This window comes from Coregonus lavaretus, assembly GCF_964263955.1.
Source record: "Coregonus lavaretus genome assembly, contig: HAP1_SCAFFOLD_2192, whole genome shotgun sequence".
NCBI lineage: Eukaryota > Metazoa > Chordata > Actinopteri > Salmoniformes > Salmonidae > Coregonus > Coregonus lavaretus.
The window spans coordinates 1-27479 of NW_028165462.1; the positions used below are offsets into that span (position 1 = coordinate 1).

Consider the following 27479-nt stretch of genomic DNA (forward strand, 5'->3'; position numbering starts at 1 on the left):
ATCCGTGCCATTATGGCATCTGTGACAGAATGGGCAGCGCCATGAGACTATCTCCATTTTGAAGTAGTCCATTTTCTTCTTCGCGATTGGCTGATCCTTCCTGATGACCCAGTTGGACATGACTCCAACAGGATCACCAGGAGGGATCAGCCAATGAAGTTGGAAGTCCCTCCCAGTTGACTACATTACAATGGTGGAAGTCCTCAATGGCGCTGACCATGCAGATACTGCCTTTTGGCCACTAGAGGCCTCTATCGCTCTCTATGACCATTGCTGTGACAAACCTCCACCTCTCAACATCCTCAGTCCCTTTAGATCATTATACTCAGCCCCTACAGGTCAGTACTTCAGTATACTTATCTTCTATTGGTTAATTAGACCTCAGTCCCAACCCTGTGGTAGAGACATTGAGATAGATAGAGGACTAGTTCCAAAAAGCCTGTTTTAGCATGGGCAGCCCCATTAAGGACTTTTGTTGTGGAAAATAATCACTATACTTTATTAAAAATCAAAGTTCTTCCAGAGTTTTTGTAGAATCGAGATTGACTTTCTTTACAATTTCAACAAAGCCAGGCTAGTCTGCACATTAGCCCCCCTCTCTCTCTCTCTCTCTCCCTCTATATAGTCTCCTTCACACACAAATCCTAGCTTAAAATCCCTCCCTCTTCAGTTTCCCGTTCTTTATCGCTCCGCCCACTTCCTTTGTATATGATGGCGGATAAATTCGACTTTCATTCAGTTCAGAATCAATAGTAATAGAATCAATCAATCCCTTATCTTGCAAAAACACTCATGTTTAGTTTAAACTCTGTTCAACCCTGGCTCTCCCTCCACTTTGTTTGAGGAGAGAGGCAAAAGGCCACAGTCTGGTTTCAGTCTCTGATAAGGTAGGACAGCCATGGATTTAAGTAAGAACGAGCAATTCGACCCTAGGTCAGATTCCCACTTCACCCACACAAACACACAGTGAAATTAACCAATTCAGTTATTGCCTAGCAACAGAGAATTCTAACTATATGTTTGTGATTAACTCAGTTGTATCTCATAGTCCACTAAAAATCTCCCTCACTTTCACCATTTTGAAGGAGTCAACTGGGTGGGACTTCCTATGGGTTAAGGAAGGATCACATAATTCCATCCAGGTCATCAGGAGGAATCAGCCAATGAATTATACTAATGAACAAACATTCCATAACTGCAGATGGCAGTAAATCGCCAACCTTGGCTTTATACCTGTTCCAACAACACACTCTAGGTGGAAGTGTGCTCCCTTTCAGTTTGTTATAAAGCCCTTTTTACATCAACAGTTGTCACAAAGTGCTTATACAGAAGCCCAGCATAAAACCTCAAAGAGCAGTCAATGCAGATGTAGAAGCACGTTTGGATAGGAAAAACTCCCTAGAAGGACAGGAACCTAGAAAGAAACCTAGAGAGCATCCAGGCTCTAAGGGGTGGCCAGTCATCTTCTGGCTGTGCTGTGTGGAGATTATAAGAGTACATGGCCATTAAGGCCAGATCGTTCTTCAAGATGTTCAAACGTTCATAGATGACCAGCAGGGTCAAATAATAATCACAGTGGTTATACAGTCGTGGTCAAAAGTTTTGAGAATGACACAAGTATTGGTCTTCACAAAGTTTGCTGCTTCAGTGTTATGAGATATTTTTTTTCAGATTTTACTATGGTATTCTGAATTATAATTACAAGCATTCCATAAGTGTCAAAGGCTTTTATTGACAATTACATTAAGTTTATGCAAAGAGTCAATATTTGCAGTGTTGACCCTTCTTTTTCAAGACCTCTGCAATCCGCCCTGGCATGCTGTCAATTAACTTCTGGGCCACATCCTGACTGATGGCATCCCATTCTTGCATAATCAATGCTTAGAGTTTGTCAGAATTTGTGGGTTTTTGTTTGTCCACCGCCTCTTGAGGATCGACCACAAGTTCTCAATGGGATTAAGGTCTGGGGAATTTCCTGGCCATGGACCCAAAATGTAGATGTTTTGTTCCCTGAGCCACTTAGTTATCACTTTTGCCTTATGGCAAAGTGCTCCATCATGCTGGAAAAGGCATTGGTCGTCACCAAACTGTTATTGGATGGTTGGGAGAAGTTGCTCTCGGAGGATGTGTTGGTACCATTCTTTATTCATGGCTGTGTTCTTAGGCAAAATTGTGAGTGAACCCACTCCCTTGGCTGAGAAGCAACCCCACACATGAATGGTCTCAGGATGCTTTACTGTTGGCATGACACAGGACTGATGGTAGCGCTCACCTTGTCTTCTCCGGACAAGGTGTTTTCCGGATGCCCCAAACAATCGGAAAGGGGATTCATCAGAGAAAATGACTTTACCCCAGTCCTCAGCAGTCCAATCCCTGTACCTTTTGCAGAATATCAGTCTGTCCCTGATGTTTTTCCTGGAGAGAAGTGGCTTCTTTGCTGCCCTTCTTGACACCAGGCCATCCTCCAAAAGACTTCGCCTCACTGTGCGTGCAGATGCAGTCACACCTGCCTTCTGCCATTCCTGAGCAAGCTCTGCACTGGTGGTGCCCCGATCCCGCAGCTGAATCAACTTTAGGAGATGGTCCTGGCGCTTGCTGGACTTTCTTGGGCACCCTGACGCCTTCTTCACAACAATTGAACCTCTTTCCTTGAAGTTCTTGATGATCCGATAAATGGTTGATTTAGGTGCAATCTTACTAGCAGCAATATCCTTGCCTGTGAAGCCCTTTTTGTGCAAAGTAATGATGACGGCACGCGTTTCCTTGCAGGTAACCATGGTTAACAGAGGAAGAACAATGATTTCAAGCACCACCCTCCTTTTAAAGCTTCCAGTCTGTTATTCTAACTCTGTCAGCATGACAGAGTGATCTCCAGCCTTGTCCTCGTCAACACTCTCACCTGTGTTAACAAGAGAATCACTGACATGATGTCAGCTGGTCCTTTTGTGGCAGGGCTGAAATGCAGTGGAAATGTTTTTTGGGGATTAAGTTAATTTTCATGGAAAGAGGGACTTTTCAATTAATTGCAATTCATCTGATCACTCTTCATGACATTCTGGAGTATATGCAAATTGCCATCATCAAAACTGAGGCAGCAGACTTTGTGAAAATTAGTATTTGTGTAATTCTCAAAACTTTTGACCACGACTGTAGAGGGTGCAACAGGTCAGTTGATTCAGAGGTCGAGACAACAGGTGAGAGAGAGATAAATAGAGACTATTGAAGTATAGATACTGGGGACTGAGACATGGGGGGTCGGGGGACACTGTTGCCCCATCCAACGATACCCCCGGAAAGGGCCAACCAGTCAGGATATAACCCCACCCACTTTGCCAAAGCACAGCCCCCACACCACCAAAGGGATATCAAGAGACACCAACTTACTACTCAGACAAGGCTGAGTATTTGTATTTGTATTTATTAGAGATCCCTATTAGTTGTTGCCAAAGTATTTGATCCCCTGCTGACTTTGTACGTTTGCCCACTGACAAAGAAATGATCAGTCTATAATTTTAATGGTAGGTTTATTTGCACAGTGAGAGACAGAATAACAACAACAAAATCCAGAAAGACGCATGTCAAAAATGTTATCAATTGATTTGCATTTTAATGAGGGAAATAAGTATTTGACCCCCTCTCAGTCAGAAAGATTTCTGGCTCTCAGGTGTCTTTTATACAGGTAACGAGCAGAGATTAGGAGCACACTCTTAAAGGGAGTGCTCCTAATCTCAGTTTGATACCTGTATAAAAGACACCTGTCCACAGAAGCAATCAATCAATCAGATTCCAAACTCTCCACCATGGCGAAGACCAAAGAGCTCTCTAAGGATGTCAGGGACAAGATTGTAGACCTACACAAGGCTGGAATGGGCTACAATACCATCCCCAAGCAGTTTGGTGAAAAAGTGACAACAGTTGGTGCAATTATTTGCAAATGGAAGAAACACAAAATAACTGTCAATCTCCCTCGGCCTGGGGCTCCATGCAAGATCTCACCTCGTGGAGTTGCAATGATCATGAGAACGGTGAGGAATCAGCCCAGAACTACACGGGAGGATCTTGTCAATGATCTCAAGGCAGCTGGGACCATAGTCACCAACAAAACAATTGGTAACACACTACGCCGTGAAGGACTGAAATCCTGCAGCGCCCGCAAGGTCCCCCTGCTCAAGAAAGCACATATACAGGGCCGTCTGAAGTTTGCCAATGAACATCTGAATGATTCAGAGGAGAACTGGGTGAAAGTGTTGTGGTCAGATGAGACCAAAATCGAGCTCTTTGACCTCAACTCAACTCGCCGTGTTTGGAGGAGGAGGAATGCTGCCTATGACCCCAAGAACACCATCCCCACCGTCAAACATGGAGGTGGAAACATTATGCTTTGGGGGTGTTTTTCTTCTAAGGGGACAGGACAACTTCACCGCATCAAAGGGACGATGGAAGGGGCCATGTACCGTCAAATCTTGGGTGAGAACCTCCTTCCCTCAGCCAGGGTATTGAAAATGGGTCGTGGAGGGGTATTCCAGCATGACAATGACCCAAAACACATGGCCAAGGCAACAAAGGAGTGGCTCAAAAAGGAGCACATAAAGGTCCTGGAGTGGCCTAGCCAGTCTCCAGACCTTAATCCCATAGAAAATATGTGGAGGGAGCTGAAGGTTCGAGTTGCCAAACGTCAGCCTCGAAACCTTAATGACTTGGAGAAGATCTGCAAAGAGGAGTGGGACAAAATCCCTCCTAAGATGTGTGCAAACCTGGTGGCCAACTACAAGAAACGTCTGACCTCTGTGATTGCCAACAAGGGTTTTGCCACCAAGTACTAAGTCATGTCTTGCAGAGGGGTCAAATACTTATTTCCCTCATTAAAATGCAAATCAATTTATAACATTTTTGACATGCGTTCTTCTGGATTTTTTTGTTGTTATTCTGTCTCTCACTGTTCAAATAAACCTACCATAAAAATTATAGACTGATCATGTCTTTGTCAGTGGGCAAACGTACAAAATCAGCAGGGGATCAAATACTTTTTCCCCCTCACTGTAAAGGTTGAGACCTGAGAATCTGCGTCGGAAAAGAAAATGGACTATTTCAAAATGGAGATGGCCTCAGTGGTGCCACCCAGGCTCTCACAGATGGGACAGAAACAATGTTGCGTCCTCAAACTATCTGTATGGGTATATGTGTATCATCGCTGTGACCAACCTCCACCTCTCAACATACTCAGTCCCTATTGGTCAGTTAAACCTCCACCTCTCAACATACTCAGTCCCTATTGGTCAGTTAAACCTCCACCTCTCAACATACTCAGTCCCGATAGGTCAGTTAAACCTCCACCTCTCAACATACTCAGTCCCTATTGGTCAGTTAAACCTCCACCTCTCAACATACTCAGTCCCTATAGGTCAGTTAAACCTCCACCTCTCAACATACTCAGTCCCTATTGGTCAGTTAAACCTCCACTGCTCAACATAGTCAGTCCCTATAGGTCAGTTAAACCTCCACCTCTCAACATACTCAGTCCCTATTGGTCAGTTAAACCTCCACTGCTCAACATAGTCAGTCCCTATAGGTCAGTTAAACCTCCACCTCTCAACATACTCAGTCCCTATTGGTCAGTTAAACCTCCACTGCTCAACATAGTCAGTCCCTATAGGTCAGTTAAACTGCCACCTCTCAATAAACTGAACTCCTATTTATCAGTGTCTAAATATAATCAGTCCCTATTGGTCAGTCTAGGACACAGTCACCTTATACTTCTTCATGTTGTATCTCTAACTTCATATCTCCTTTTCTCCCTCCCTCCATCCCGCTCTCTCTCTCTCTCCATCCCTCTCTCTCTCTCTCCAGAGATGATAAGAAGGATGCATTGAAGTTCTACACAGACCCCTCCTACTTCTTCATGCTGTGGAGAGAGAAGATGCTTCAGGCTACGGAGGACAAAAGGAAGGAGAAGAGACGGCAGAAGGTATCACGTTTCAGGAGAAGACCCAGATGCAGACAGTGTTGAAGTAACAAAAGTTTATTACAAAAACAGGGGGCAGGCAAACGACAGGTCAAGGGCAGGCAGAGGTCAGTAATCCAGATCAGAGTCCAAAAGGTACAGAACGGCAGGCAGTCTCAGGGTCACGGCAGGCAGAGGTCAATAATCCAGGGTGGTGGGACAAGGTACAGAATGGCAGGCAGCCTCAGGGTCAGGACAGGCAGAATGGTAAAAACCGGTAAAACTAGAAAACAGGAACTTGAGAAAAACAGGAGCAAGGGGAAAAATGCTGGTAGGCTTGACGAAACAAAACTAACGGGCAACAGACAAACAGAGAACAGAGGTATAAATACACTAGGGATAATGGGGAAGATGGGCGACACCTGGAGGGGGTGGAGACAATCACAAAGACAGGTGAAACAGATCATGGTGTGTGTGTGTGTGCTGAGACAGTATACCTCATACAGGGTCAGTATCTGCTCTCTTCTCTCTCTCTCTCTCTTCTCTCTCTCTCTCTCTCTCTCTCTCTCTTTCTCTCTCTCTTTCTCTCTCTCGCTCTTTCTCTCTCTCTCTTCTTTCTCTCTCTTCTCTCTCTCTTTTCTCTCTCCTTCTCTCTCTCGCTCGCTTGCTCCCTCTCTCTCTCCTCTCTCTCTCTCTCTCTCTCTCTCTCTCTCTCTCTCTATTCTCTCTCTTTCACTCTCTCTCTCTCTCTCGCTCTATTCTCTCTTTCGCTCTCTATCTCTCTCTCTCTCTTCTCTCTCTTTCTTTCTTTCTTAATCTCTCTCTCTCTATTCTCTCTCTCTCTCTCTATTCTCTCTCTTTCCCTCTCTCTCTCTCTCTCTCGCTCTATTCTTTCTTTCTTTCTTTCTTTCTTTCTTTCTTTCTCTCTGTCTCTCTCTCTCTGTCACTCTCTCTATCTCTCTCTCTCTCTTCTCTCTCTTTCTTTCTTTCTTAATCTCTCTCTCTCTATTCTCTCTCTCTCTCTCTATTCTCTCTCTTTCCCTCTCTCTCTCTCTCTCTCTCTCTCTCTCTCTCTCTCTCTCGCTCTATTCTCTCTTTTGCTCTCTCTCTCACTCTATTCTCTATTCTCTCTCTCTATCTCTCTCTCGCCTCTTTCTTTCTTTCTTTCTTTCTTTCTTTCTTTCTTTCTTTCTTTCTTTCTTTCTTTCTCTCTCTCTCTCTCTCTCTCTCTCTCTCTCTCTCTCTCTCTCTCTCTCTCTCTCTCTCTCTCTCTCTCTCTATTCTCTCTCTTTCCCTCTCTTTCTCTCTATTCTTCTGGCAGTAGTGTCTACTTGCTGACAGTGACTGTGTGTAAACATGTCAAGTAAACTCTCATCACTAGAGCCACTCCAGACTGCCTGTGTGTTCTGAACTGTACTGTATAGAACAGTGTCCTAGGCTGCTTCCATACAACTTCACTGCTAAACGTATTTTCTTTTGCATCTTCACCGGCTTCTGCTTCTTGTATCTTTCTTTCTCTCACACCTTCCCTTTGCTTTGCAACACTCTGTTGTGTTGAAGTCAACCTCACCCCTTTGCCCAGTAGAAACAGTCCAAACACTACCTCTCCTCCTGTCTAAACAGCCCAAACACTTCCTCTCCTCCTGTCTAAACAGTCCAAACACTTCCTCTCCTCCTGTCTAAACAGTCCAAACACTACCTCTCCTCCTGTCTAAACAGCCCAAACACTTCCTCTCCTCCTGTCTAAACAGTCCAAACACTACCTCTCCTCCTGTCTAAACAGCCCAAACACTTCCTCTCCTCCTGTCTAAACAGTCCAAACACTACCCCTCCTCCTGTCTAAACAGCCCAAACACTTCCTCTCCTCCTGTCTAAACAGTCCAAACACTTCCTCTGCTCCTGTCTAAACAGTCCAAACACTTCCTCTCCTCCTGTCTAAACAGCCCAAACACTTCCTCTCCTCCTGTCTAAATAGTCCAAACACTTCCTCTGCTCCTGTCTAAACAGTCCAAACACTTCCTCTCCTCCTGTCTAAAGAGTCCAAACACTTCCTCTCCTCCTGTCTAAATAGTCCAAACACTTCCTCTCCTCCTGTCTAAACAGTCCAAACACTTCCTCCCCTCCTGTCTAAACAGTCCAAACACTTCCTCTCCTCCTGTCTAAACAGTCCAAACACTACCTCTCCTCCTGTCTAAACAGTCCAAACACTTCCTCTCCTCCTGTCTAAACAGTCCAAACACTTCCTCTCCTCCTGTCTAAACAGTCCAAACACTACCTCTCCTCCTGTCTAAACAGTCCAAACACTACCTCTCCTCCTGTCTAAACAGCCCAAACACTTCCTCTCCTCCTGTCTAAACAGCCCAAACACTTCCTCTCCTCCTGTCACCCACTACCTCTCCTCCTTCTCCCTCTCTCTCCACTACTATCACCCACTACCAACCACTACTATCACCCTCTACCAACCACTACTATCACTCACTACCAACCACTGCTATCACCCACTACCAACCACTACTATCACCCGCTACCAACCACTACTATCACCCACTACCAACCACTACTATCACCCACTACTATCACCCACTACCAACCACTACTATCACCCACTACCAACCACTACTATCACCCTCTACCAACCACTACTATCACTCACTACCAACCACTACTATCACCCACTACCAACCACTACTATCACCCACTACCAACCACTACTATCACCCTCTACCAACCACTACTATCACCCACTACCAACCACTACTATCACCCTCTACCAACCACTACAATCACCCGCTACCAACCACTACAATCACCCACTACCAACCACTACTATCACCCACTACCAACCACTACTATCACCCTCTACCAACCACTACAATCACCCACTATCAACCACTACTATCACCCTCTACCAACCACTACTATCACCCACTACCAACCACTACTATCACCCACTACCAACCACTACTATCACCCACTACCAACCACTACTATCACCCACTACCAACCACTACTATCACCCACTACCAACCACTACTATCACCCACTACCAACCACTACTATCACCCACTACCAACCACTACTATCACCCACTACCAACCACTACTATCACCCTCTACTAACCACTGCTATCAACCACTACTCTCACCCACTACCAACCACTGCTATTGTTTTGAAAAGTTTGTTGTTTTGAAAGTGTATTGGGAAGTTCTTAGTAGCTAGCTAACTTTTTAGTTTGGATCCCGCGACACAGTTTGCCTCAGTTGCTGGGATTGCTAGTCTCTGTCCAGTGATCCTGCCGACCAAGGACAGGTCTGAGGAGCTATTTGGCGTTGCAGCTATCCTAGCTGCTAGCTAGCAGCATATAAAGCTAGCAGGGTTTTCTTGAGGGCTTGAACGCATTCCGCGACATGGTTAGCCATTGTGGCTGGGACCGCAGATTGTCCCGGGTTCGTGGCTGTCTAGATCCCTGCTGTTTGTTGTTTTAAATCTTCCCTGTGACCTCCCTGTCTGGAACTGCGAGGAGTAACAGCGTAACCTACGTCGCTAGCTACCATGACAAAGACCAAAGTCGGCGGGAGTACCGTTGTCGAGGACAATGGTGTCTCTCTATCACACGTGAAGGATCTTTTAAACGAACAAAAATAGTTCTACAAGCAGTTGTTACAACAACAAGAAAATAGCTTCAAGTGCTTTGTCGACTAATAAAAGAATGGACGACCTGACCAGAGAGGTCCAGGACCTAAAGAGCAGTTTGCAGTTCTCCCAGGGTCAGCTCGATTAGTTGAAACATGAGAACAGCAAGATTACAGCAATCTGTAAGTCATTGTGAGAGGACATCAGTTCTGTGTGTGAATCCATGATAACAATGATGGATAAATCAGACTATCTCGAGGGACAATCAAGGCGTAACAACATGGTTGTGGACGGAATTGCAGAATCTCCACATGAGACCTGGACGGAGTCTGAGGACAAAGTGAGGGAAATGATCTCTGAGAAATTGAAGATGGACCACAGGAAGATTGAGGTGGAGCGCGCCCACAGGACTGGAAAACCCACCACCAGCCCAGGTGACAGGCCCAGGCCGAAAGTGGTCAAGTTCCTGAGGTTCAAGGACAAGGTAGCTGTTCTGGAAAGAGCCAAGAACTTGAGAGAAACTTATATCTTTCTCAACGAGGACTATCCTGAAGATGTGCGCCAGAAGAGGAAATAACTTATCCCAGCCATGAAAGCTGCCAGAGCGCGTGGGGACATTGTTACATCCGCTATGACAGGCTCATTGTCCACCGGCTCCCTCCCAGAAGCCTGGAAGGGATGAGAGACAAGCCTATTGGTTCGTAGCTTCAACCCTGCAGCACACACACACACACCAATTGATTAATGGACTGCTGAATGTATATTTTTTTATCTTGCTTTGTTTGCTCTTTTCAGTATTGTGTCTATCTCTGATAAGCTACCCAGGAAAGGGCTGAAAATAGCCCATATTAATATAGGTAGCCTTAGAAATAAGGTTCATGAAATCAATAACTTGCTAACATCCAGGAAAGCCACAGTTCCAACAGCTGGGCCCAAAATAGTGTATAAGAGATCATACAAAAATATTTTGCTGTGACTCATATGTGGATGATGTAAAAAATATTTGTTGGTCTGATGTGATTAATAAGGAGCATCCAGACGCTGCACTTGATGAATTTATGAAATTGCTTCTTCCAATTATTGATAAACATGCACCTGTTAGGAAACTGACTGTTAGAACTGTTAAGGGTTGATGAGGAATTGAAAATCTGTATGGTTGAAAGAGATGGGGCAAAAGGAGTGGCTAATAAGTCTGGCTGCACATCTGACTGGTTGAGAAATTATGTGACTAAACTCAACAAAAAGAACAAGAAACTGTATTATCAAGCCAAGATCATTGATATAAAGAATGATGGAGAAAAAAAACTTTTGAGTACTTTAAATGAAATTATAGGCAGTATTTCAAATTCAACTCCATCTTTCATCAAATCAGATGGTTTATTTATCACAAAACCATTTGATGTTGCCAATAATTTTAATGATTACTTCATTGGCAAAGTGGGCAAACTTAGGCAGGAAATGACAACAATGAACAGTGAGCCATCGTATTCATGCATAAAAAAACAAATGATGAAAGAAAAGCATTGCAAGTTTGAATTTTGTAACGCGTGGGAGAGGTGGAAAAATCATTGTTATCGATCAATAATGATAAACCTCCTGGCATTGACAACTTAGATGGAAAGGTACTGAGGATGGTAGTTGACTCGATAGCCACTCATATATGTCATATCTTTAATCTAAGCCTAGAGGAAAGTCTTTGTCTTCAGGCCTGGAGAGAATCCAAAGTAATTCCGCTACCCAAGAATGGTAAAACGGCCTTTACTGGTTCTAACAGCAGACCTATAAGCTTGCTGCCAGCTCTTAGCAAATTGTTGGAAAAAATGGGGTTTGACCAAATACAATGCTATTTCTCTGTAAACAAATTAACCACAGACCTCTGGCATGCTTATAGGGTAGGGCACTCAACATGTACTGCACTGACACAAATGACTGATGATTGGTTGAAAGAAATTGATAATAAGAAGATTGTGGGAGCTGTACTGTTAGATTTCAGTGCAGCCTTTTATATTATTCACCATAACCTGTTGTTGTAAAAATGTATGTGTTATGGCTTTTCAACATCTGCCATATCGTGGATTCAGAGCTATCTATCTAATAGAACTCAAAGGGTTTTCTTTAATGGAAGCTTCTCTAATGTCAAACGTAAATTGTGGTGTACCACAGGACAGTTCTCTAGGCCCTCTACTCTTTTGTATTTTTACCAATGACCTGCCACTGGCATTAAACAAAGCATGTGTGATTATGTATGCTGATGATTCAACCATATACGCATCAGCAACCACAGCTAATGAAGTCACTGAAACCCTTAACAAAGAGTTGCAGTCTGTTTTGGAATGGGTGGCCACTAATAAACTGGTCCTGAACATCTCTAAATCTAAGAGCATTGGATTTGGTATAAATCATTCCCTAAGTTCTAGACCTCATCTGAATTTGGTAATGAATGGTGTGGCTGTTGAACATGTTGAGGAGACTAAATTACTTGGCGTTACCTTAGATTGTAAACTGTCATGGTCAAAACATATAGATTCAATGGTTATAAAGATGGGGAGAGGTCTGTCCGTAACAAAGAGATGCTATGCTTTTTTGACACCACACTCCAAAAAGCAGGCTCTAGTTTTGTCTTAACTTGATTATTATCCAGTCATGTGGTCAAGTGCTGCAAGGAAAGACCTAGTTAAGCTGTAGCTGTCCCAAAACAGAGCGGCACGTCTTGCTCTTCATTGTAATCAGAGGGCTGATATAAATACTACGTATGCCAGTCTCTCTTGGCTAAGAGTTGAGGAGAAACTGACTGCATCACTTTACATTTTTAGTCATTTAGCAGACGCTCTTATCCAGAGCGACTTACAGTTAGTGAGCGCATACATTCTTTTTTTAATTTTTCATACTGGCCCCCCGTGGGAATCGAACCCACAACCCTGGGGTTGCAAACGCCATGTTCTACCAACTGAGCTACATCCTTGCCGGCCATTCCCTCCCCTACCCTGGATGACGCTGGGCCAATTGTGCACCGCCCCATGGGTCACTTCTTGTTTTTATAAGAAACATTAAGGTGTTGAAATTCCCAAATTGTTTGCGTAGTCAACTTACACACAGCACTGACACACACACTTACCCCACCAGGCATGCCACCAGGGGTCTTTTCACAGTCCCCAAATCCAGAACAAATTCAAGAAAGCGTACAGTATTATATAGAGCCATTATTGCATGGAACTCCATTCCATCTCATATTGCTCAAATAAACAGCAAACCTGGTTTCAAAAAACAGATCAAGCAACACCTCACGGCACAACGCCTATCCCCTATTTGACCTAGATAGTTTGTGTGTATGTATTGATATGTAGGCTACGTGTGCCTTTAAAAGAAATGTATGTAGTTCTGTCCTTGAGCTGTTCTTGTCTATTAATGTTCTGTATTATGTCTGTTTCATGTTTTGTGTGGACCCCAGGAAGAGTAGCTGCTGCTTTTTCAACAGCTAATGGGGATCCTAATAAAATACAAAAATACACACTACCAACCACTACTCACCTGCCTTTTATTCCTTCATTTCAAACTCTAAAGGGTCAGAAACTCCAGACTCTTGACCCTCTTCCTCACCAGCTACCTCCTCTTCTCCACTCCCCTTCCCTCTATCTCTGGACACATTGATTGAAACTCTCTCCAATCTATCTCCATCTCTCTAACCCAGTAGACGTCTCTCTTTCTCCATCCAGACCAGCTGTCCAGCCCACTGTGACCAGGGTAGACCCCACACCAGACAGGCTCCACCACGCAGCCCCCTGCCCAGCTCCGTAAGACCCCCACCACCACCGCTATGCCCCCCTGGGTGTTCTCTGGGTGTCCCCTGTCCCCTGTCCTTGTTCTTGTCTCCTCCCTCTGTGACCCTGTCTGTCTGTCCACCACAAAACTGGTCCCTAATCCCTAATCCGTCTATGTCTGGGACTGTTCTATGTTTTGTTGATTGTGTTTCATGTTGCTTAACATTGCTCATAGTGTGGCTCATAGTGTGGCTGGGTGAATTCTGCTGGCAGAAGGTGTGTGAGCATGGTGGAGGTTCTTCTTCTTCTTCTCTGTTTGTGTGAAGAGAATACTATACATAACAAATAAAGCCCTTGTGTTTGTTTGTTTTTAGGAAAATTTAAAAGTATTGAAAAACCTGCACTTTCAATTATATAGCTTTTATTGACAAAGCTTTAGAAAAAACATTTGCAACAAGGAACACTTATTTTCTGAAAATACCAGAATAGTTCTGGTTTCTGCTGTTGCATTTTATCAAACATAATTAGTCTTACATCAACATATAAAGTACAGTCAAATAAAATTATCTACCTTCATTCTCGACCCCAAATCGCAGACTGTACAGTCGTGGTCAAAAGTTTTGAGAATGACACAAGTATTGGTCTTTTCCAAAGTTTGCTGCTTCAGTGTTTTTAGATATTTTTGTCAGATGTTACTATGGTATACTGAAGTATAATTACAAGCATTCCATAAGTGTCAAAGGCTTTTATTGACAATTACATAAAGTTTATGCAAACAGTCAATATTTGCAGTGTTGACCGTTCTATTTCAAGACCTCTGCAATCCGCCCTGGCATGCTGTCAATTAACTACTGGGCCACATCCTGACTGATGGCAGCCCATTCTTGCATAATCAATGCTTGGAGTTTGTCAGAATTTGTGGGTTTTTGTTTGTCCACCCGCCTCTTGAGGATTGACCACAAGTTCTCAATGGGATTAAGGTCTGGGGAGTTTCCTTTCGATGTTTTGTTCCCCGAGCCACTTAGTTATCACTTTTGCCTTATGGCAAGGTGCTCCATCATGCTGGAAAAGGCATTGTTCGTCACCAAACTGTTCTTGGATGGTTGGGAGAAGTTGCTCTCGGAGGATGTGTTGGTACCATTCTTTATTTATGGCTGTGTTCTTAGGCAAAATTGTGAGTGAGCCCACTCCCTTGGCTGAGAAGCAACCCCACACATGAAAGGTCTCAGGATGCTTTACTGTTGGCATGACACAGGACTGATGGTAGCGCTCACCTTTTCTTCTCCGGACAAGCTTTTTTCCGGATGCCCCAAACAATCGGAATGGGGATTCATCAGAGAAAATTACTTTACCCTAGTCCTCAGCAGTCCAATCCCTGTACCTTTTGCAGAATATCAGTCTGTCCCTGATGTTTTTCCTGGAGAGAAATGGCTTCCTCGCTGCCCTTCTTGACACCAGGCCATCCTCCAAAAGTCTTCGCCTCACTGTGCATGCAGATGCACTCACACCTGCTTGCTGCCATTCCTGAGCAAGCTCTGCACTGGTGGTGCCCCGATCCCGCAGATGAATCAACTTTAGGAGACGGTCCTGGCGCTTGCTGGACTTTCTTGGGTGCCCTGAAGCCTTCTTCACAACAATTGAACCTCTCTCCTTGAAGTTATTGATGATCCGAAAAATTTGTGATTTAGGTGCAATCTTACTAGCAGCAATATCCTTGCCTGTGAAGCCCTTTTTGTGCAAAGTAATGATGACGGCCCAGGTTTCCTTGCTGGTAACCATGGTTAACAGAGGAAGAACAATGATTTCAAGCACCACCCTCCTTTTAAAGCTTCCAGTCTGTTATTCTAACTCAATCAGCATGACAGAGTGATCTCCAGCCTTGTCCTCGTCAACACTCTCACCTGTGTTAACGAGAGAATCACTGACATGATAATAATATTAATAATAAGCCATTTAGCAGACGCTTTTATTCAAAGCGACTTACAGTCATGCGTGCATACATTTTTGTGTATGGGTGGTCCCGGGGATCGAACCCACTACCTTGGCGTTACAAGCGCCGTGCTCTACCAGCTGAGCTACAGAGGACCACAAATCCCCACAAAATGATGTCAGCTGGTGTCATTTTGTGGCAGGGCTGAAATGCAGTGGAAATGTTTTTTGGGGATTAAGTTCCTTTTCATGGCAAAGAGGGACTTTGCAATTAATTGCAATTCATCTGATCACTCTTCATGACATTCTGGAGTACAGTGAGGGAAAAAAGTATTTGATCCCCTGCTGATTTTGTACGTTTGCCCACTGACAAAGACATGATCAATCTATAATTTTAATGGTAGGTTTATTTGAACAGTGAGACACAGAATAACAAAAAAATAATATATATATATATGTATGTCAAAAAAATGTATAAATTGATTTGCATTTTAATGAGGGAAATAAGTATTTGACCCCTCTGCAAAACATGACTTAGTACTTGGTGGCAAAACCCTTGTTGGCAATCACAGAGGTCAGACGTTTCTTGTAGTTGGCCACCAGGTTTGCACACATCTCAGGAGGGATTTTTTCCCACTCCTCTTTGCAGATCTTCTCCAAGTCATTAAGGTTTTTCAGGCTGACGTTTGGCAACTCAAACCTTCAGCTCCCTCCACAGATTTTCTATGGAATTAAGGTCTGGAGACTGGCTAGGCCACTCCAGGACCTTAATGTGCTTCTTCTTGAGCCACTCCTTTGTTGCCTTGGCCGTGTGTTTTGGGTTATTGTCATGCTGGAATACCCATCCACAACCCATTTTCAATGCCCTGGCTGAGGGAAGGAGGTTCTCACCCAGGATTTGACGGTACATGGCCCCGTCCATTGTCCCTTTGATGCGGTTAAGTTGTCCTGTCCCCTTAGCAGAAAAACACCCCCAAAGCATAATGTTTCCACCTCCATGTTGGGCGGCAGGTAGCTTAGTGGTTAAGAGCGTTGTGCCAGTAACCGAAAGGTCGCTGGTTCTAATCCCCGAGCCGACTAGGTGAAAAATCTGTCGATGTGCCCTTGAGCAAGGCACTTAACCCTAATTGCTCATGTAAGTCGCTCTGGATAAGAGCGTCTGCTAAATGACTGTAAATGTAAATGACGGTGGGGATGGTGTTCTTGGGGTCATAGTCAGCATTCCTCCTCCTCCAAACACAGCGAGTTGAGTTGATGCCAAAGAGCTCGATTTTGGTCTCATCTGACCACAACACTTTCACCCAGTTCTCCTCTGAATCATTCAGATGTTCATTGGCAAACTTCAGACGGGCCTGTATATGTGCTTTCTTGAGCAGGGGGACCTTGCGGGCGCTGCAGGATTTCAGTCCTTCACGGTGTAGTGTGTTACCAAGGAAGTCAGGCCTGTGTATTGTGTTCTAGTGAGGCCTGTGTGTTCTAGTCAGGACTGTGTGTTGTGTTCTAGTGAGGACTGTGTGTTGTGTTCTAGTCAGGCCTGTGTGTTGTGTTCTAGTGAGGACTGTGTGTTGTGTTCTAGTGAGGCCTGTGTGTTCTAGTCAGGACTGTGTGTTGTGTTCTAGTCAGGCCTGTGTGTTGTGTTCTAGTCAGGACTGTGTGTTCTGTTCTAGTCAGGACTGTGTGTTGTGTTCTAGTCAGGACTGTGTGTTGTGTTCTAGTCAGGCCTGTGTGTTGTGTTCTAGTCAGGACTGTGTGTTGTGTTCTAGTCAGGACTGTGTGTTCTGTTCTAGTCAGGACTGTGTGTTCTGTTCTAGTCAGGACTGTGGGTTCTGTTCTAGTGAGGACTGTGTGTTGTGTTCTAGTCAGGCCTGTGTGTTGTGTTCTAGTCAGGACTGTGTGTTGTGTTCTAGTCAGGACTGTGTGTTGTGTTCTAGTCAGGCCTGTGTGTTGTGTTCTAGTGAGGACTGTGTGTTGTGTTCTAGTGAGGACTGTGTATTGTGTTCTAGTCAGGACTGTGTGTTGTGTTCTAGTGAGGACTGTGTGTTGTGTTCTAGTGAGGCCTGTGTGTTCTAGTCAGGAATGTGTGTTGTGTTCTAGTCAGGACTGTGTGTTGTGTTCTAGTCAGGCCTGTGTGTTGTGTTCTAGTGAGGACTGTGTGTTGTGTTCTAGTGAGGCCTGTGTGTTCTAGTCAGGACTGTGTGTTGTGTTCTAGTCAGGACTGTGTGTTGTGTTCTAGTCAGGACTGTGTGTTGTGTTCTAGTCAGGCCTGTGTGTTGTGTTCTAGTGAGGCCTGTGTGTTCTAGTCAGGACTGTGTGTTGTGTTCTAGTGAGGACTGTGTGTTGTGTTCTAGTGAGGACTGTGTATTGTGTTCTAGTCAGGACTGTGTGTTGTGTTCCAGTGAGGACTGTGTGTTGTGTTCTAGTCAGGCCTGTGTGTTGTGTTCTAGTCAGGACTGTGTGTTGTGTTCTAGTCAGGACTGTGTGTTGTGTTCTAGTCCAAACCTCCCCACCCAGTCCTTCCTTATCCCCACCCAGTCAGTGGTCTCTACTAGTCTTTGACATATTTGATGAGAGCCCCAGTTTCCAAGCTCTAAACCCACCGCCTCCAAGCCTATCCCTCTTCTCACCCCTTCTCCCCCTTTGCCCTTGTAAACCAGTCTACCAGTCTGCCAGTCTACTAGTCTACCAGTACCAATGAACCTCGCTCCCCATCTCTCTCCTCACACTTCCTGTCACTATCACCTCTTCCCCACGTTCCTGCTCTCCCTCATCACTCTTCTCCTCTTTCCTCCACTCTTCAACTATCAGTGTGTGTCCTACCTGTATTTGACCACTCTAGATGTTTGAATTCTAGAGCTCTATCCCCCTCTCTCCAGACACCTGCCTCCTTTCTCCTCTCTCTCCTCCCTCTCCTATCCTCCGTATCCTCCCTCTCCTCCTTTCCTCTCCTCTCCTCCTCTCCTCTCTCCTCCTCCTTCCTCTCCTCCGTATCCTCCCTCTCCTCTCCTCCTCTCCTCCGTATCCTCCCTCTCCTCCTCTCCTCTCCTCCCTCTCCTCCTCCTCTCCTCCCCTCCTCTCCTCTCCTCTCCTCTCCTCTCCTCTCCTCTCCTCTCCTCTCCTCTCCTCTCCTCTCCTCTCCTCTCCTCTCCTCTCCTCTCCTCTCCTCTCCTCTCCTCTCCTCTCCTCTCCTCTCCTCTCCTCTCCCTCCCTCCCTACTTCCCTCCTCTCCTCCCTCCCCTCTCCTCCCTCCCTCTCCTCTCCTCCCTCCCCTCTCCTCCCTCCCTCTCCTCCCTCCCTCTCTCCCTCCCCTCTCCTCCTTCCTCTCCTCCGTATCCTCCCGCTCCTCCCTCTCCTCCTCCTCTCCTCCCTCTCCTTCCTCTCCTCCCTCTCCTTTCCTCTCCTTTCTCTCCTCCCTTTCCGCCCTCCCTCTCCTCTCCTCTCCTCCCTCTCCTTCCTCTCCTCCCTCTCCTTTTCTCTCCTTTCTCTCCTCCCTCTCCTCCCTTTCCGCCCTCCCTCTCCTCTCCTCTCCTCTCCTCTCCTCTCCTCTCCTCTCCTCTCCTCTCCTCTCCTCTCCTCTCCTCTCCTCTCCTCTCCTCTCCTCTCCTCCTCTCCTCTCTCTCTCTCTCCTTCCTCTCTTCTCCTCTCCTCTCCTCCCTCTCCTCTCCTCCGTATCCTCCTCTCCTCCCTCTCCTACCTTTCCTCTCCTCTCCTTCCTCTCCTCCTCCATATCCTCTCCTCTCCTCTCCTCTCCTCTCCTCTCCTCTCCTCTCCTCTCCTCTCCTCTCCTCTCCTCTCCTCTCCTCTCCTCTCCTCTCCTCTCCTTTCCTCTCCTCTCCTTCCTCTCCTCTCCTCTCCTCTCCTCTCCTCTCCTCTCCTCTCCTCTCCTCTCCTCTCCTCTCCTCTCCTCTCCTCTCCTCTCCTCTCCTCTCCTCTCCCCCTGCCCCTTCTCCCCTGTACATATTGAATCCATCTCTACATTATCTAACCCAGTAGACGTCTCTCTCTCTCCATCCAGACCAGCTGTCCAGCCCACTGTGACCAGGGTAGACCCCACATCAGACAGGCTCCACCACGCAGCCCCCTGCCCAGCTCCGTAAGACCCCCACCACCACCGCTATGCCCCCATGTGCCCCTGTCCGTGACGTTCCTGTTTCTATGTCCCCTGACCAGGATATCCCCTAACTTGCCCGTCTGTCTGTGTTGGGTGATTGGTCCTGTGGTGTCCGTGTCCCCTTTCTTTGTACCCCAACCCCTCTCTTTTCTCCACCAGGACCCTGGACCATCCGTCTGCATCCCTGTCTCTGTGTGTTGGGGCCTGTTTTTTGTTGTGTTCATTATGTTTTACGCTGATTCCAAAAGGCTTACATTAGTGGGGCTGAGTGAAGGCAGGATGTGTAGGCGATAATGGTGGAGGGGCTTTCTTTCCGTGTCTCAAAGAGGAGAAAATAATAACTCCATCCATCCATCCTTCCCTCTCCACTATCCCTCCATCAGGAGCAGCAGAAACAGGTGGAGGACCCGGGCAGAGAGGTGAAGAAGGTGAGGAAGGCAAGGAATCGCAGACAGGAGTGGAATATGATGGCATATGACAAGGAGTTCCGCCCGGATACACGACTCACCCCCTCACCCTACCACGGAATGTCCTCCGAGGGATCACTATCACCTGATAACATGTAGGTTCATTTAATTAATCAGTCAATCAGTCAATCAATCAGTCAATCAGTCAATCAGTCAACCAGTCAATCAATCAATCAGTGAGTCAGTCAGTCAATTAATCAGTCAACAAATCAATCAATCAGTCAATCAATCAATTCGTCAATAAATCTGAATACTTCCAATGGTTCATTTGGTCAGAATATGGTGCTTGTTTGTTGTATGGAGCTTGTAACACCAGAGTTCTCTGCTGAGTGGACAGACACTGGCTAGCCATCTACTGACCTCTGCTGATTGGACAGACACTGGCTAGCCATCTACTGACCTCTGCTGATTGGACAGACACTGGCTAGCCTTCTACTGACCTCTGCTGATTGGACAGACACTGGCTAGCCTTCTACTGACCTCTGCTGATTGGACAGACACTGGCTAGCCATCTACTGACCTCTGCTGATTGGACAGACACTGGCTAGCCTTCTACTGACCTCTGCTGATTGGACAGACACTGGCTAGCCATCTACTGACCTCTGCTGAGTGGACAGGCACTGGCTCGCTATCTGCTGCCCTCTGCTGAGTGGACAGGCACTGGCTCGCTATCTGCTGCCCTCTGCTGAGTGGACAGGCACTGGCTCGCTATCTGCTGCCCTCTGCTGAGTGGACAGGCACTGGCTCGCTATCTGCTGCCCTCTGCTGAGTGGACAGGCGCTGGCTAGCATTCTACTGCCCTCTGCTGGGGAGTGGAAAACACTACACGTCTATGTAGAATTGATTTCTGATTATATCAATGAGTGCGAGTCCTTGTTAAGGATATGAGAAGTTAGATATAAGTATCTTCCACCACGGAAACTAGACAACTTTATCTTCCCATCCATCCCTCTCTCCCCCAATTTATTCTACCCCCCCCACCCCACCCCACCCCTCCCAGGTCGATGGCATCAGACATGGGCGAGCATTCCTACCCCGCCAGCCCTAACCACCCCTCCCAGCCCATCTCTGCCCCCCACCCCATCGACGGTGCCCCCCACCTCACCCAAGCCCCCCAGACTCAGTCTCTGGACAGGGGGGGGTACCCTAGACTCAACCCTCCCTCTGGGGCGGCAGTACGACACATCGCCTCACTGGGGCGCACCCAGCCCCCCCACGCACCCCCCCCACCCTCCGAGGGAGGGGCACTCAACGGACCACGTCAGCAGTCTGTCAAGGACTACAGGGCTCATGGGTAAGTGAACTATCACGTACTGTAGGCTACTAGGTATTGTGTCATTACATTAGGAACTATTCCATATCTATCCTGTGGTATCAGTTAAATGAGTTAGTAGACTGTTAGGTTTATTTTGTCAATCTGACTTTAGCACTCCATTGTAGGCCTGCAAAGCTGTATACATACTGTGGATAGCAAAACCTCTCAGATGAATCACGCCAACACAAATGTTTTGTAAACAAAACGTATATCTGACGCTAACCACGTTTCCATCTACAGTTTTTATGTGAGTAAGAATCACGACAGGTGTGATGGAAACAGGACGTTTCGGTTTGATTTTATAAATGCTGACAGATCATTTGTTCATTCGACACAGTGGGATCTTTTTGTGTCTGTAAAATTAATTATGCAGGAAATGGCGGTGGAAACGCCTTATATTGAAATAATATGAGATGTTGTGTGGTCGTCCCACTGTCATGATGAGAGAGAGGTGTTGTCTGATTCACTGATCTGTTCTTTCTCTCTCCTCCCTCAGCGGCCAGCCATCGACCATCCCAGAGTACTTCATCCCCCCCGCCCCTCCCCCTCCTCCCCCCGTCATTCCCTCCGCCCAGACCGCCTTCAACCCCACCTCCTCCTCTCCCCTTCCTCCCCCCTCCCTCCCCCCCGGGGCCGTCATGACCCGCTCTTACAGTCCCTCCCCTCCTCCCCCCGCCCCCCCTGCCCACTATGTCCCCTCCCCCTCTCATGCCCCTCCCGCTGCCCCCCCACCTCCCCCACCAGGCCTTCCCCCCTCCCACATCCTGTCTCCGGCTCACGCTATTGGTGGGTCTCAAGGAGAAGCTCCGCCCACCAGGAAGGGCCAAATGCCGATGATTCCGATAAGCGATGCTCGCAGCGACCTGTTAGCCGCCATACGTAGAGGTGAGAGAGAGAGAGAGAGCGAGAGAGAGAGAGAGAGAGAGAGATTTTGTTTCCATTTGTGTTTATTTTCATGTTTAAGTTTGTTTTCGGTTTGTGGATGTGTGTGTGATGTGTGTGTGTGTGTGATGCTTAGGTGTGATTCCGATGAGTAACGCTCGCAGTGAACTGCTGACAGCCATACGCGGAGGTGAGAGAGGGTGTGTGTGTGTGTGTGTGTGGATACATGTGTCATACATGAGTCTTAATACATTTGGAAACCAAATGTGTCATTTTTGCCAACGTGCTTCAGTTTGGGGCTGCTTGTTAATTGTTTTGAAAAAGTTATTTCTGTTTGGACAAATGTGCTCAAGCAATCGAGAATATCTGTAATGTGGATGCTACCATGGTTACGAATAATCCTGAATGTATTGTGAATAGTGATGAGAGAGAAAGTTACAGAGGATGAAATATCATACCACCTCCCCTGTTATTGGTAATGGTGAGAGGTTAGCATGTCTTAGAGGTAGGATCTTTGTGCCTCTATAACTTCCTCTCTCATGCGCGTGTGTGTTTAGTGTATGATGGAGAGACGGAGAGAGGGGTTAGATAAAAACATACCAGAGGAGGCTGGTGGGATGTGTTTGATGTGTTGGATACTGTTCCATTTATTCCATTCCAGCCATTATAATGAGCCCGTCCTCCTATAGCTCCTCCCACCAGCCTCTGGTATGCATCTATTTAACCACTCTTTCACTCCCTCTCTCCCTCCATCCATCCTTCCTTCTTTCCCTCTCTCCTTCCTTCCCTCCCTCCCTCTCTCCTTCCTTCCCTCCCTCCCTCTCTCCTTCCTTCCTTCCCTCCCTCTCTCCTTCCTCTCTCTCTCCCTCCCTCCCTCCCTCTCTCCCTCCCTCCCTCCCTCCCTTCCTTCCTTCCTTCCTTCCTTCCTTCCTTCCTTCCTTCCTTCCTTCCTTCCTTCCTTCCTTCCTTCCTTCCTTCCTTCCTTCCTTCCTTCCTTCCTTCCTTCCTTCCTTCTCTCCCTCCCTCCATCCTTCCCTCCCTCCATCCTTCCCTCCCTCCATCCTTCCCTCCCTCCCTCCATCCTTCCTTCCTTCCCTCTCTCCCTCCCTCCCTCCCTCCCTCTCTCCCTCCATCCTTCCCTCCCTCTCTCCCTCCATCCCTCCCTCCATCCCTCCCTCCATCCCTCCCTCTCTCCCTCCCCTCTCTCCCTCCATCCTTCCCTCCCTCTCTCCCTCCTTCCCTCCCTCTCTCCCTCCTTCCCTCCCTCCTTCCCTCCCTCTCTCTCTCCCTCCATCCTTCCCTCCCTCTCTCCATTCCACCATCCTTCCCTCCCTCTCTCTCTCCTTCCCTCTCTCTCTCTCTCTATCCCTCCCTCCATCCCTCCATCCTCCAGGTATCCAGTTGAGGAGGGTACAAGAGCAGAGAGAGCAGGAAGCGAAGAGAGAGCCCGTAGGAAACGATGTGGCAACCATCCTATCACGTCGTATCGCCGTCGAGTACAGCGAATCAGAGTCTGACTCCGGCGGAGAGGACAACGGGGAATGGTCCGACTGAGTCATGGGTCAAGGGATTTTTGAGGAAAGGGGGTCTAGTTTGGTCTGGAAGTATGGAGTGATTTTAGTGCCCCCCCCCCCAAAAAAAAAAAAAACGGACTCAATTTCTGTTGCCACTAATATCACTCAACAGAATTGTATCTCAAATGTTTATCTTTCTTTCCTGTATTCACAGATCTGAAACGACTTGGTAGGTGGATAGGCAGTATGATGGTATTGTAGCTTTGGTCAGATCTATGGACACTGAATGGGGAGAAGAATGAGGCCATAGAATACACCCCCCCCCCCCCCCCCCCCCAATCAATTAGTCAGACAGTCAATCAATCAACCAATCAATCAGTCAATGTTATGCTACAGTACTACAGGACTTAGCAGTACAACAAAACAAACTATGGCTATGACCTTGCTGAAGTAAACTAAATGGGGTTCGTTGTAAATAAACAGGGCGGGAGATAGGTTTTTATGAAGTTATTCACTCATTTATTTCATATGGCACATACATCACCTAGAGAGGATTAAATCTGAGAAAGGTTGTAGGGTACGTGCCAAATGGCACCCTATTCCCACCAGGTTCAGCTGGTTGCCCTGAACAATGCTGATTCTAGAACAAAAACAAACGCGGATCCGGTAGATTCTTACCACAGATTGCGGGGGTGTTGGGGAGCCGGTGGTGTGAGGCATCCCTGAGATGCCACAGTGTGAGAAACTGCGTAGGATCGCACACGAACACACACACACCAACAAAGACGTAGGATCCTACCCTTTCTCCACTTGTAAACAACAACAAGAAAAACAACCTCATAACCAAACAAAACCCAACTGACAAAAGAAGATACCAGTGTGCAGTGCTTTTTAAATATGGCTTTACAGTGTCACCGCCTCAAGATTTAAAATGTATGTTTTAAGAGGAAAATAAAAAACACTATAAATATATATCAAATAAAACACTATATATCAAATAAAACACTACATGGGTTTGCGTCAGCAACAACTACTCTGTATAGGGGTGAATGGACAGCAGTACTATTTGAGTATGATGCAGTGGGTTGACTTATTTTCAAGTGGCAAGTTTTCAGGACAAGATGAATTGTGGGAACTGTAGTCAATCAATCACAATATTAGACACATTTTTATTCTGTACTTGTGGTGTACTATATGATGTACCTTTGTACTCCATCTAACGTTACTCACAATGTTTCAAACCACCGGACTTTGCTTACTGTATTTTGCTCAGCGCTTGTAGAGCAGGGGTCTCAAACTACAGGCCCAAGATCCAAAAGCAGCCCCTGAGCCGATTGAAATAATGTGGCCCCCGGGGTAAAATTAGTTTGAGACCACACTTGCAGGGGATATAATCCTAACATCATAAAGGCTTTTTAAAACTATGCGTTTTAAACTAACAAAGAAAGACATTGAGAAAGACACTGAAAATACTTTATTTTGCGTTGTTGTTTCAGTGTGGCACGGGGGTAGCAAATAAAAAGGGACAATGCACCTTAAAATAGCACATCCAAACTAAGCATACATACAGCTCGACTGGGGATGATTTTTTTTATTTTTTTTTGTCATTTAGCAGACGCTCTTATCCAGAGCGACTTACATGAGCAATTAGGGTTAAGTGCCTTGCTCAAGGGCACATCAACAGATTTTTCACCTAGTCGGCTCTGGGATTAGAACCAGTGACCTTTCGGTTACTGGCACAACGCTCTTAACCACTAAGCTACCTGCCGCCCCATTATTCCATTCCAGCCATTATAATGAGCTGTCCTCCTATAGCTCCTCCCACCAGCCTCTGGTATGCATCTATTTAACCACTCTCTCTCCCTCTCTCCCTCCATCCTTCCTTCCCTCCCTCCTTCCCTCCCTCCCTCCCTCTCTCCCTCCATCCTTCCCTCCCTCCCTCCCTCCCTCCCTCTCTTCCTAAGAGCAGTTTTGCAGTTTTGTGGTTTTCCCCCTAATAGTTAAGGTTATGATTGGGGGGAGGGTAAGCTGATCCTAGATCTGTGTCTAAGGGAAACTTCAGTGTACAGTAGAAGAACAGCTGTGAATGTGAATTTGGTTATCTAACAGTTTGTATAAGGAGTTATCCACCTCATTTTGGAATGCTTTTAAAAGATGAAGCCAAACTATGGATAACTTCCTCCGTGCTTGTGCATTATCATAATTAATATGCACGCCATTAGAAATCCCTGCATTAGCATGTTTCTGTTAGCGGATACATCACAACAAAATACACCATATATTACAGTCCTGCTAATGTGCCTGGACTGTATAGGCTAAACTGCAGAGAAAAAAACAACGCATAACTGATCCAAATATCGTAGCTCTGTCGTAGCCGGCCGCGACCGGGAGACCCATGGGGCGGCGCACAATTGGCCCAGCGTTGTCCAGGGTAGGGGAGGGAATGGCCGGCAGGGATGTAGCTCAGTTGGTAGAGCATGGCGTTTGCAACGCCAGGGTTGTGGGTTCGATTCCAGTATGAATAATAATAATAATGTATCCACTCACTAACTGGAAGTCGCTCTGGATAAGAGCGTCTGCTAAATGACTAAGATGTAAAATATAAAAAAATGGTTACCCAGTCAGGCAGGTTAATTGCAGTTATTTTGAAATGAATATGTATTCAAAAACGCAAGTGGAGTCCCAGGAAAAGCCAAGGAAAAGCCGGACTTCTAATCTCCAGCCTGTCGTCATGGTTCTGTTGAGCAATTACGCTCAAGTGGAGTCCCAGGAAAAGCCGGACTAAAAAGCTTGTTGTATTTCCTTTAGCCTACTAACAGCCTATTGGAGGAGAGATGCACGCTTGCTGAATATTAAAATAGGCTTCAGCATTAAGAACGGGCGGGGAGGAGGAACCCATATTGTCCCATCCTGTCTTAACAGCGGACTACATCCTGACAAAATAGGCCTACACCATATGAGTGACCTAATAATGTACCTTTCTGGACCTTCTACACTGTGGAGAACAGACCCAGACTGATCCAAACGGTTGCGTAATCAGGCATAGTCTGTTATTTCGGCATTAAACAAAACAGGACGTGTGAGTGTCACGTATAATGATTAGAAGACAGGAGCAGGAATAGGTATTAGGGGTTTTATTACTCCACCCAAACACAAACACGGATATATACAGTGAGAGAAAAAAGTATTTGATCCCCTGCTGATTTTGCCCACTGACAAAGACATGATCAGTCTATAATCTTAATGATAGGTTTATTTGAACAGTGAGAGACAGAATAACAACAAAAAAATCCAGAAAAACGCATGTCAAAAATGTTATAAATTGATTTGCATTTTAATGAGGGAAATAAGTATTTGACCCCTCTGCAAAACATGACTTAGTACTTGGTTGCAAAACCCTTGTTGGCAATCACAGAGGTCAGACGTTTCTTGTAGTTGGCCACCAGGTTTGCACACATCTCAGGAGGGATTTTGTTCCACTCCTCTTTGCAGATCTTCTCCAAGTCATTAAGGTTTCGAGGCTGACGTTTGGCAAGTCGAACCTTCAGCTCCCTCCACAGATTTTCTATGGGATTAAGGTCTGGAGACTGGCTAGGCCACTCCAGGACCTTAATGTGCTTCTTCTTGAGCCACTCCTTTGTTGCCTTGGCCTGTTTGTTTTGGGTCATTGTCATGCTGGAATACCCATCCACGACCCATTTTCAATGCCCTGGCTGAGGGAAGGAGGTTCTCACCCAAGATTTGACGGTACATGGCCCCATCCATCGTCCCTTTGATGCGGTGAAGTTGTCCTCCATGTTTGACGGTGGTGTTCTTGGGGTCATAGGCAGCATTCCTCCTCCTCCAAACACGGCAAGTTGAGTTGATGCCAAAGAGCTCCATTTTGGTCTCATCTGACCACAACACTTTCACCCAGTTCTCCTCTGAATCAT

The 27479-nt window shown here is 46.2% G+C and overlaps 1 pseudogene across 1 annotated transcript; it reads left to right on the plus strand.

The window, feature by feature from the left end:
* The first annotated feature begins 5093 nt into the window (after positions 1-5093).
* LOC311115834 (actin-binding protein WASF3-like) lies at positions 5094-23587 on the plus strand (annotated as a pseudogene). Its single transcript has 8 exons — positions 5094-5233; positions 5848-5965; positions 19274-19351; positions 19753-19931; positions 20837-21130; positions 21648-22036; positions 22170-22223; positions 23427-23587. The product of its transcript is annotated as an actin-binding protein WASF3-like (transcript).
* Positions 23588-27479: the final 3892 nt, after the last annotated feature.